Consider the following 11,868-nt stretch of genomic DNA (forward strand, 5'->3'; position numbering starts at 1 on the left):
AACAGTTACCAGATCTTGGAAGACCTCTTTCAAATGAATTTTGAAAGGTTTCTTATATTAATGTTGTATATTAATAGTGTGGTTTCTATGTTATTTTTTAGGGATTCCTAGGGTTCATTCTTTTCCATATGCTTTGTTCAAAATGCATAATATGCTTTTCATTAAAAGAGTAGTCCTTTCTTCCTCAAACTAAATTCGTAATGTTCAGCTCATCAGGATTTTCACCTGCATTACTAGAGTAGGAAATTCTCTATTCTAAATGCTGTGTGCCTGGTAGGGACAACCAAAAGAGCCTAAATAAGTAGCAGTTTCTTAGTTTATGCCAGCAGCTATGTTTGTTATCATCCCTTGAAGTGACAGCTATTCATCATGCATTATTTGTCTGTTTCACAGATTTAACTCAAAACCATCTTTTGTCTCCATTAAATGGATTGTTAGAAAATCAGTGTTATAAAAAATCCATCTCTGATAAGATTATCTCAAGAAGATGATGCCCAGATGAGCAGGTCCTTTGTCAGTAAACCAGCAGAACAGTAGGCAGTGTAGACTTCTCGAGAAAAACGACTTCAGATTTATATGGCCACTGATCTTGCACAAAAATAGTGAGCCATAATTATAGTTAAAAAACCCCTAAAACTCCAAACCCAAACCAAAAAAAAAAATCACGCTTAAACAAACTAGTGGGTAATTGGAAGAAAAATCTGGATTAATATTGCTGAAGAAAGATATTTTTTCCAAAGAAAACAGCAGTAATATTACAATACCCCAGGTTTGAGGATTTTGCTTTTTTTTGTAGTGAACATCACTCATCACATTCGAAAGACTTTTCGTTAGGCCAGGGTAATACTGGAAGATGCAGCTCAAGCACACGGATGAAAAAGATGTACTTTTGCTGGGATAAGCAGGGTGGTTCTTTTCCTTTTTTCTTTTTCTTTTCCCAGATGAGAGAGACTAGAAAATTGATCCAAATGGAATTCTCATGTTTCATGTAAGACTACACCAGACATTACCTTTTCCAAAGGTTAATATATCAAGGGCTACCTAAAATAAAAGCAGGTAAACAAGCAAACAAAACCTCCATTGGACAAGCTTACTTCACAGAAAATATAATAAACACGTGAAATCTGATCTACCACAAGCAAAATAAAGATTCATATTTTATTCATGGATTCATCAATGGTTCCAAGAGACTACCAGCACAGACAGATTTTTTTATGCCACATTAATATTTTATTGCTTTTTATGGAAGGGGAAAAAATGAACAGCGAGGATAAAATGGTACAAATAACATTTAGAAGGCAAAGGAAGAAGAGGGATTTAGAATTAATAAGACTGAACAAAATCGAAAGGGAAATGGTCAAAATACACCGGGCAGGTCTGGGTGTCACACAACCCCAGGGTCTTCACCCAGAGCTCACAAGGCTTCATCCTCCTTCCCATGCCTAAGAGACTCATCAGACTCGGCTCTGACAGCAGCCGCATTTGTATTCAAAGACGTGGCTTGCTCCTTCCTTGGGAAAAGTGAATGGTCAGAGAGGAAAAAAAAATTAATAGTGTCTCTGAACCTAATTAAACTTTTTTCAAGAGAAATATTAAGTGAGCATACAGAGGGGAATTCCCACACCCAGGAGAGAGCCTGGCCCTGGTGCTTTCTCTTTCCCTGCATCATTTCAAACTGTATTCTTGCTGCAAAGTGGGAATTTTTCCTCAAATGTGCTCCTGTGCATGGAGCAGCGTAGAAATTTCAAAACAGGCAGACGTCTTTAGTCCTTAAAGCATCCCAGTTACTTCCAGCTTTGAACAAGCTTTTTTTATTATCATTTTGTAAATATATATATTTTTAGCAAAGATGTTACAGTTGGAAAATGATGTATTATTATTTCTTATTTGTGTTGGAAAGTCTGCCACAGTCAAAACTCACGGGAGAAATAAGTAGTTTCTCTGAACTGGCAGAAAGTGTATTGTTAAGGTAAAAGGAAAACCAGGAGGGAAAATGAAAGGGCTTTGTCCCAGCTCATCTAGCCACCCCAGGACCGGCGGGCGAGCTGAGCAGGGATCTTGGACGCGGCATGTGCTGTGCCGAGGCAGAGGCATCGCTGGCTTCGCTGCACATGCGCCAACCAACCGTGAGATGCTCCGCTCCCACCCAGCACCATCTCTGGGTGGGAAAACAGAAAATCCTGAGAAATGAAGGTTTGACAGACTGAACTTCAGCTTTAGCCCTGACTCCTAGAAGCTGGATTTTCTCCTTAATTATTCTCACATAAGAATGGCTGCACAAAAGGTTTTTTCCAGACCTCTGAGTCCCCGGCTACCAAGCCAAGATGGTTTGCATGCAATATTTGTGTGCAGGGTCCTGCACTCTTCATCCTTTACATTGCAAAATGATTAAGAATGCGGAACGTATTCTCCTATGTACTCTGTCACGTTGCAGTCTTTAAAAGTATTCTCTCTGACTATGTATAACCCTCCTGTATGGAAAGAAAATGTATTCCTGAGAGTGCCTGATTTACAAAACTTCACAAACTTTACTGCAAAGGTGAATAAGCGCCACCCCACCCCACCCCCCCACACACACACAACCCCGCGATATACAAATGGCTTAAACTCTGCCCTTACACCTCAGGCTCTCAGACATAGTTCTGCAAAAACATCTTGTACAAGCATGGTCTGCCCCTGAGGAGTGGGGAAACAACTTGGAGGTATTCACAGACATAGTCCATTTAAAATTATTTCTCTAAATATCTAAAGAATATTGATTCTGGAACAATTATTAAATACAGCCATTAATTAGCCAAACAATTACATCATAGCACTTGTTGATTTTGTTTCTTCAAAAGGGCTGTCATCAAGCTACTAGACTGAAAACCTGCCCAGTGTGAACAGAAATAAGGCACAACCTAAATTCATTTTGTGTTTACATTTGTTTTAATCTGGCAGTCAGCTGATATAGCTACTCCAAACTTACAGTGAGGAAACTGTTGGCAGAATTCCTCCCACAGTTAAATCAGTTTACACATTTAACATAAATGATTTAAATGTTTTCATTTCCATAAATATAAATCCATTGGCAACTTTTTTAAACTTTACATATTTTTTTAATAAAATGTTCAAGGCTTTGTCTTAATTCATATTTAAAAATGCAAAAACCTCTAAAAAATGGAAAATGCTAGCCGTTTCTCCATAATTTTACTATAGAGTAACAAGATAAACTGAGATCAAGAACAATTAAGTAAGAAAACATATTATATTTTAAATAATATAAGCACTGTGGCACACAGTGATAAAAATTAACTATAAAAGCATCTTGTTAATCTAATAGCATAACTGTATAATGGTCCATGCACAGTATCTTTGCAATTAAAAGAACACTTCATTCTGAATGCAAAATTTTTAACAATATACCAACCTTTATCATCTATTTTTTGGTAATAATTGTTAGCGTTTATTATTTCTGCTACAGCCATAATTACCTCTGGGGATGCAAGTTTAGTATTATAACAACACATAGGGAGATACAAATCCTCCCCAAGGAGTTTACAACTTACTTTTTTTACCATAAATTGCGAGGCACGTACTGTATTTCTCTTCAGAAACATGTTTTGGGGTTACTTTGTTTTGGTTTGTATTTTAGCCCCTAGTAATCAGTTCTAATTTAATCGCCCTGACTTTAGCGACCTTTGAGAGGATGGGGGTGAGCCTGGGTGTCACACAGAGAGGAGGTTGTGCCTGTCCTCCGTGGACACCAGAAGCCTTGTTTATATTAGGAAACAATCTACGTTTGACACAGCTGTTCTACCTACGCACATTTCCTTTTACTCCATCCTCACACACACCTCTACCGGGAACCACTTCAGTCCCAGGATTTTACAACCACATGCACTTTACTTCGTCACCATCTATTGCTCGTTGAGCGCGGTTGCCTGCAGAAACAGACACATCTCATATAGGTGGCCCAAGGGAAAAGGCAGCCAAGCTTTTTCTGATAATGGATCAAACATGGATTAACTCCTGGACTGGCCGTGGGGCCCAGATGCACCGTGCCAAGTGGTTAACTGAAAGGGAGTGTCTGAGAGTCTCTGCGGAGTGGAGAGAGGGGACGGGTGCTTTGTTCCATTCCCGGTGATGTTCCTCCTGAAGGTTTTTATTTCTGCTATTTCTATGCCACTCTAAAGCAATGTGGGATTCGTATAGGCTAAGAGGGGTTTCTTTTTTCTGTTTCAGGAAGTTTAATGCAAGCCGGTTTGGACAGAAGCCGTTTTTGTCACGTGTTTGTAAAGCACTTTCCTTGTGTGCCTTGGCCGTGAGCGGGCACCGCAGCAAGGGAAGGCAGAGAATAACCGAGTTCTCCCATTCTTCAGTCTCCTCTACCTACTCCCCTGTTGTTTCCTCTGCCACTATACCCTACTCCAGAAAAGGATTAATGCCAGTAATGTCAGGTGTGACATTATGATACTACCTCAGAGACTGACCTCCAGGGTAGGTGCTGCTAAAATAAGGAACAGTGTCAATAAATGTGGTTGCTGTCTGTGCTGCAGTCATAACATACTCAGTATAGTTCAATACCTAGATGTAAATATCCTTCTCCTTTTATATAGTTTTATATAGTCTGCACATACAGTCTGTGGGTATAATTGTGTAATTCTGGTGCCAGGACTGGAGGAACAGGTCATTTGATCTGAAGATCTTGCAATGCATAGCAGGTTTATCAGTGGTGGATCCTGGAACCAGAACTTCTCTTTTCAATGGATTCACAGATCTTCTCATGTGTCTGATGGGTTTTCTGTCCTACCTAGTCCTGGATAACCTAAGCCAAAATATATTTTGCCTGATTTCCATCATATCTTCTGACTGCAGTTATTGTTCCTTGATCCTAGCATTTTTCTTAATAATGGGAACCAAAAACTGCTCTATTTCAATGTGGAATCCACTTTCAAAACAAAATGATGTTGGTGAATGCCCAAAGTTGAAAAGTTTAGGATTCACATTCTTTTGTAGATCCCACTTTTTTTCCTTCTTTTTGATTCCTCCCCCTCCCCCCCCCCCTTCTTTTTTTTTTTTTTTTTTCTTTCTTTTTATTTCTTTTCTCTTCCCAGAATCATATCATAGTAGAGGTGTTAACTGGAAAGGACCTCTGGAGGACACCTAACCCAACCTCCTGCCTGATGCAGGACTGTCACCAGCATGAGATCAGGTCAGTAGGGGCTTTTTTGTGGGAGGGTCTTGAATTCCCCCAAGTCTTGAAACACCGCAGTTGCCCTGGGTGACCTGATCCAGTGCTGCCTAGTCAGGAAGTCTCTGCATTGTCCAGCCACTCCCCAGCTGCCAGTGCCAAGAAAAGTTTGGCTCCACAGTTTTATAATTTCCTTTCCAGAGAACCTCAGGCAAGGCTGGGCCACTCTAAGAGCTGATAATCCAACCCAGCCTCCTTGGTTTACAGAGGAGGAGGCTGGAAGAGCTCCAGGTAGTCTCTTATCTCCCCACAGAGGGCAGTCAGGTTAGCCAAGCATGGGCTGCTCTTGGTAAATCCTTGCTGGCTGAAAGACTTCTCACCCTGCTCATGGTAGACAACAGATTTCATGAGTATGTGTCCTAGGACCTTTCTGGGGACTGTAAGGAAACAGACCAGCCTCCATCAGCTTTGCTACAACTGGATCTTACGGTTGCATCAGCTGATCTACCTCTATGGAAAAGACACCAGGAGAAATGGAGCTCAATTTCTTTGGGTTCTCTGAGATATCATAACCATCTCATATACTGCCGTACTACTTTACTAATTATAACAGCAGCTATATATCTCTTTCCTCTTTCAGGAGTCTCTAAACAAGTTCTTAGCTTCCCAGCCAAAGCTTTGCAGTTCAATTTCTCCTGGAGCACTAGGAAGGGGAAAAAAAAAAAAAAAAAAAAAAAAAAAAAAAAGGCAGTCATTTGTTGGAATCATGAACAGCTAATTTGCTGAGTTTAGTGGCAGGAAGCCTGAAGTTAATCAATCCAGTTCTTCTCTACATATATGAATGCAATACAGCATGCTGAGTATGGAAAATTATGCTGTTCAAAACAAGATGAAAAATCTTATCAGGTGAAACCACAGATAAATCTTCAGTGGCAGAGCACTATGCTTACAGAATATCTCCAGGTTCTTGGAAATCTTTTTGAGTGTCTTACATAGTCAAAATCCAGGCACAATTGGGTAATTACACTGAATTAGGATATATTTATGTTTTTGTCTAGAAGAGCAGTTAACATTTGCAGCACAACTTTTCAGATTGCTGCAGTTTTTCCTCCTCCAAGTTTAAGCAGTAACTTGGACATAACAAAGTTTGCATGGAAGCATTTGACTTTTAAAAATTTCCTAGCTCTTTACTGAGCCTTTGTTTTTCTCCATGTACAATTTTTTTTTTGAGCATTATCTAGTTCTTGCTTACATTAAATATATTGTACTAAAGTTCACCTTCTGTGCAGCTAGCAACCCTCTTTTCTGCTTCACCCAGCCACGTCCACACCAGATTTCTTAGATACATCAGTCAGTAGAGGTACTTTTCTCTATCAAGCACATAGCTTAACTCATTTCGGGCACTGAGACAGATGATATAAATGTGAGCTGAGCTGGGCCATATAAAACTGCCTAAAATCCTTCTGAGGCTGTATAACTTCATAATTCTCCTGAGGTTCACTGAACAGTCATTTCTCTCTTTCTTTCTCCTTCTTTTAGGTGGGTTTAACTGACGTGACCAAAACTCATTGCCTGGAAATAAAAAGAAAAAAACCCTACTGTATATTTTACAGCTAGGTTGTAATTGGAGAACTGCACTTTACTAGACCTGCCGTAAAACTCCTTCATTGACTTCTGAGCAGTGAAATATACACAGACTTCAGATGAAAAAAAAAAAACCAAAAAACCCAACCAAAAAAAAACCCCACCACCAAATAGAGGAACCAATTCACCATTTCCACACAGTTGACATTTAGGGCTGTGCTGGGTCTTTTAAGTCAAATCCTGAGTAGGGAATTGATTCACGATGTCCCTCAAAATGCCAAAGAGTTATGACTCTTCAAGGTTTGGAAAAGAAGATTTGGGGTAGTTCGTACCCTCTCTGGTATTAATAGCTTGCTGCATGATGCGACTTCTTTATGGTTGTCCAGAAAGTTTTTTGAGAACCCAGAAATGTTCTATATTTTGTTCCCTTCAAGTTCAGGTTTTATACTCTGCTATGAATGGCAATTCTTATGAAAACAGACAAAGCCATAAGCAAGATCCCTTCCAAAGTTAAATTGCCTTGGTCAAGTTTTAGGCACAACCCTAATGACTTCATTCTTCAGTCCCCTGTGGTAGTTCCATGTTAGCATAGAAAGCAAGATTGCCTACTGGAGAGCACCAAAGGGGAAGTCAGGTAAGGTGCTGAATCTGAGTGCTTGAGTTTGAACTATTTTGTGTGGATTGACATTTGTTATGCTTTTCACTTAATGGGTGTGTACACTTTTGGAAATGAAACCTGAAACAAGCTTTGATTGCGAAGTTTCAGATAAGCTCCTTTAAAGAGAAAAAAATAAATGAACAGATTGTTCAGCCTCATCATTTCTCTTTGAGTGCATATGTAAGGTCACAGGATTAGAGCAGACTCATATTAAAATATTGTGGCCCACTGGCCTCTGTACAGAACACCCAAAAGAAAAAAGGAGTATTATTCAGCCTTATTGCAATAATACAACTTCTCATGGCATCTGTAATGCCTGTGTGCATCCGAATCAAAGAGTGAAAACTAGCATAACAATGTTGTGCTCTCTAATTAGAGAATTGTGAATAATGCTGGCAATAAAAATAGTGTCATAAAAGGGTAGGAAAATAGCTTCCCCATAATAAAAAATGTCTCCATTGGGGTCACATTTAGTTTTTATGGACTGACAGGGAAATCAGTCTCGGTAATATATTGTTAACTGACTCTTCCTCTGATCCTGAAATGTCTTCTCCACTCACATACATATTTCTAGCTTGTTAGGGTGGCAGCATGACAGTACAAAGGACTGGGATGTATGTCTGTGCATTGTAAGCATAACTTTTAGATGCTTTGAGTCAGGATTTTATAATCAGATAGCAGAGCTAAGTAAATGGTTATGTTCTACAGTTTCCCAAAAAATAATAAAAGAAAAGTCTGAAGCAGCTCTGGATACAGGGAGACTCTGCAAAGCTCTTTTGAGTTTTTAAAATGTATGATTGGAAATATCTGCTGCTTTTTTGTCTCGTGTTCCTCAAAATCTGATCAAACATTAAAGATGATCTGAATTTACATGGGGGAAAAAAGCACATACTTCCGCCATTATCTCCTTTTCTGCTTCCTTATAAATCCAAACTGGATACCATCCAATTTCTCATCGCAACTGCCTCTGGAAATGAAAGAGAGCCTGAATAGAGGAGGAGATGAGCTGCTTTAAATGCTTTTTCATAGTTCTTCTCACTGCTATGAAAGCTTCATTAAAAGCTGCAGCTTGCTTGTTTTCTAACTCTTCCAAAGTAATAAGCATATAATTGTGCTGAAAACTTGGGAGGAGTGTATCACTGTGAGCCATTATGGCATCATTTTATTTCAAGGTCCTTTTGCATTTTCTTGGGAACCAGAGATCTCTGTCATTCACATCTGAAGAAAATTCAGAAGAAATAGTGCCTTTTTAAAGAGGACATTGAAAATTCACAATGTCGATATGTCTGTATAAATTACTTCCTCATGGACTATTGACTGTGAGTACGTGTTTTGTAGCGTAACAATTATTTTGTCTTTTTTTTTTGTCTTAACCTACATTCAAAACATGTCAGATGCAGTGTTCCCTGCTAACATACCAGGAGCCCTTTTGCATTTATTTTGCTTTGCTGAGATGTAGAAACATGAGTAATGATGAAGAAAACTTGTGATACCAGAATTTATTACAGCCTATTCTAAAAAATTCCGCTACGGTGTTTAGAACCACAGATGCTGTAAATGATTACATAGACTTCCTCCTAATATCTGCTGTGGTGCAAAACAATCTTGCCTGCAGATGATAATAACTGCTCTTTTGAAACAGCTGGAAGGGATCTCAGACAGCACGGCTAGATGCATGCATTTCATAACACTGAGGGTGACAACAATATTCAGAGCTCTTCAATCACCCTCCAAAATGACAGTCCTTCAGTATCGAAAATCCACTTCATGGATTCACCAAATTCAATCCGATCTTGTGTTTACTTATGAAACTCCATTTATGAAGTCCTGGGACATACTCTGTGTGCATGATGGATATATTTACATTGGTTAATTTTCTTTCACCAGTTGAGAAAAATAAATGGGTATTCCAGAATAATAAAAGTAAAATCTTCAGTGAGGCCACACATATCTCCTACTCCCACTGAACCAGTGGAAATTTCCTGACACAGTAAATAAGATGGGTAAAGCTGGTGGAAATATGTTGCTTTACATTATTCTTCTCTATTTTACCAATAAAAATCTTGCCACACAAAAAACTGTGCTTAGGATTTTATTCTGTGATTGAGGGTCTTTCCTGATAGAAAGCACAGAATATTCACAGCAAGTAAAATAACTACTTTTACACCACAGGCTTTACTCTGACTCAGAGAAAGATGTCCACAGAAGCAAAACCTCAGTGTAGAATTGAGGATGGAGGGTGTTCCTAGAAGGAAAAATTAAGCTACTTCCCCCTCTTTTTTTTGGGTTTTTTTTTTTTTGTCTTCCGCATTCCTAATTTTCAAGCAAAAAATCCCCAAAGCAGTGTAAGCAAGTGAGGTTCTAGAATTAAATCCCAAATTTATGACCTACTCTACTAAATCAAAAGACTGTCCAGCCATGAAAGTCAACACAGCTGGGTAGGCAGCTTTGGAATGGACTCCTGAACACAGATATGGATTTATTTTTTTAATTATTTTTTTTTAAATACAGGCTGCATTTTTCTTCCCTTTGTGCTTAATTTTGAAATCAAGAAAGGAAATGAGTGAAATGTTTGCTTTGCTGTCTGTGCGCCACAATATATGAGTTTTCATCAAAAACCTCAAATATTTTCAGGTAGAGTAATCTCTAGACGCTCCCGGAAGCAATTAACATTGTCTGATTTTGTAAATGCATTCTGCCCATGCCTGTTTGTCGTGTGAACTGTACAAATATTATTTTCAGGGTTTCTGGTAAAGCTGTGATTGCTTATCCTGGAGTCATGGAACTTACTAGGCAAGGTGAGCTTCTGAAAGAGTTGGGCACTGCTGTTTGGAGCCAGGACATTTTGCTAAGGAGCATCACTGGGGGCTGAGCTGGGTAAGTCTCACTTGACACTAAATGGGGGAAGAAGGGAGAAGGATGCTCCAACCCTGAATGGCTGATATGGTTTTTTCCCCTTTCGTAGACAAAATTTCATGAAGAAAAGTAGACCGTGGGCAGTTTATTTTCTCCAGGCTCTCATGGTTGACCTATTAGTAGAGGGAAAGGACTGACTATTAGACATTATTAAAAAAAAAAAAAAAAAAGTTTGTGGAATTTTACTGAGAAACAAAAATCAATTCAAAAAATATGCCCATTACCATAAGCTTATCAACATCCTTTTTTTTTTTTTTTTTTATTTTCCATTATGGATAGCAATTTGGAAGTTGTTTTTTTTGCAAGTTGCAACAGAGAAGGATCTGATGCTGAAGAAGAAGTACTTAGGTTTTTTTTTTTTGCCAGTTGCAACAGAGAAGGATCTGATGCTGAAGAAGTACTTAGGTTTTATCCTTAAATATTTATTAGTACAAGAAACAACGTACCACAGTTTCTGGCTTTGTGTCACCTTCGATTCACTTGTGTAGGTACAACCTGTAGGCAGCTGTTATACCTAAGAAACAAATCAGTCAACAAACTGAGAGACACTAATGCAAACCAGCCCTTCCCAATGATATGCACAGCTTTCTAAAGAGGCTGGCACATTTTTGCTTTGTGCTTTGCATTTTTACTACATTTCATAGGCTTAGCAGCTTGCAGTGCAGGAATTGAATGTGGCTAAATGTCACTTTAGGTGTTTTGAGATGCTTATTTGATTTATCTGTATTTTTATGTAATGCTGGTCTTTCCAAGGTATGGGAGCTGAAACTTTTTCATTCCAATTATTGCCTTGCAAATTCATATGAATTAGGCAATTATATAAGTTAGTATTTCGATGAGATGGAGAAAGAAACCTGATAGGGTAGAGCAGTACAGAAAACCAGGGCTTATAAGTGTCCTCAGGCCTAACAAAGGTCTTAACTCTTTTAATGTTCTTCCTTTAACCCTTTCCTGCAATGACAGCGGCATCCACTGTTTCCGTATAAAATACTCTGAAAAAAGAAAAACAAGTGTTTCAGATCCCTCTGCCTCAGATTGGTTAGTTGTGGCCCATTTTAAGAATTTTTCAAAGGAAAAAGATATCATTTTTTTCTTATATAGTCCAATATATTATTTTTTAATAAAGTTACTGTATTTTGGGAGTTGTAGGAGCCCTCACTCAACAGTGCAGAAGGCAGCACCAGTATCTGACATTACTAAGATGAAATCATTGTCTATGGGCAAAGCAAAGCCATGTGATACTTCCATGCAGCAACTTAAACCCCTTGAATAAATGGAGTTGATTAAGGTGAGCCAGAGGCAGTTCAGCCACCAGCTCCTCCAGAGCCAAGCAAGGAGGGAATGTAGTTCAGCAGGAGGAGGGCAATGCTCCTTCATTAGCAGTGAACTCCTCCAAGCTCAGAAACAGCTGCCACGGTGGTAATGAGGAGACCCATAACTACAAGGCACTTTCTGAGCAGCTGCCTTGTCCACAGGTCCAGCTTCCAGATGGTATGTCTCAGCCTCAGGACCTAAAAGCATACTCTGGAGATGAGGG

Source organism: Falco cherrug, chromosome 11 (assembly GCF_023634085.1).
Source record: "Falco cherrug isolate bFalChe1 chromosome 11, bFalChe1.pri, whole genome shotgun sequence".
NCBI lineage: Eukaryota > Metazoa > Chordata > Aves > Falconiformes > Falconidae > Falco > Falco cherrug.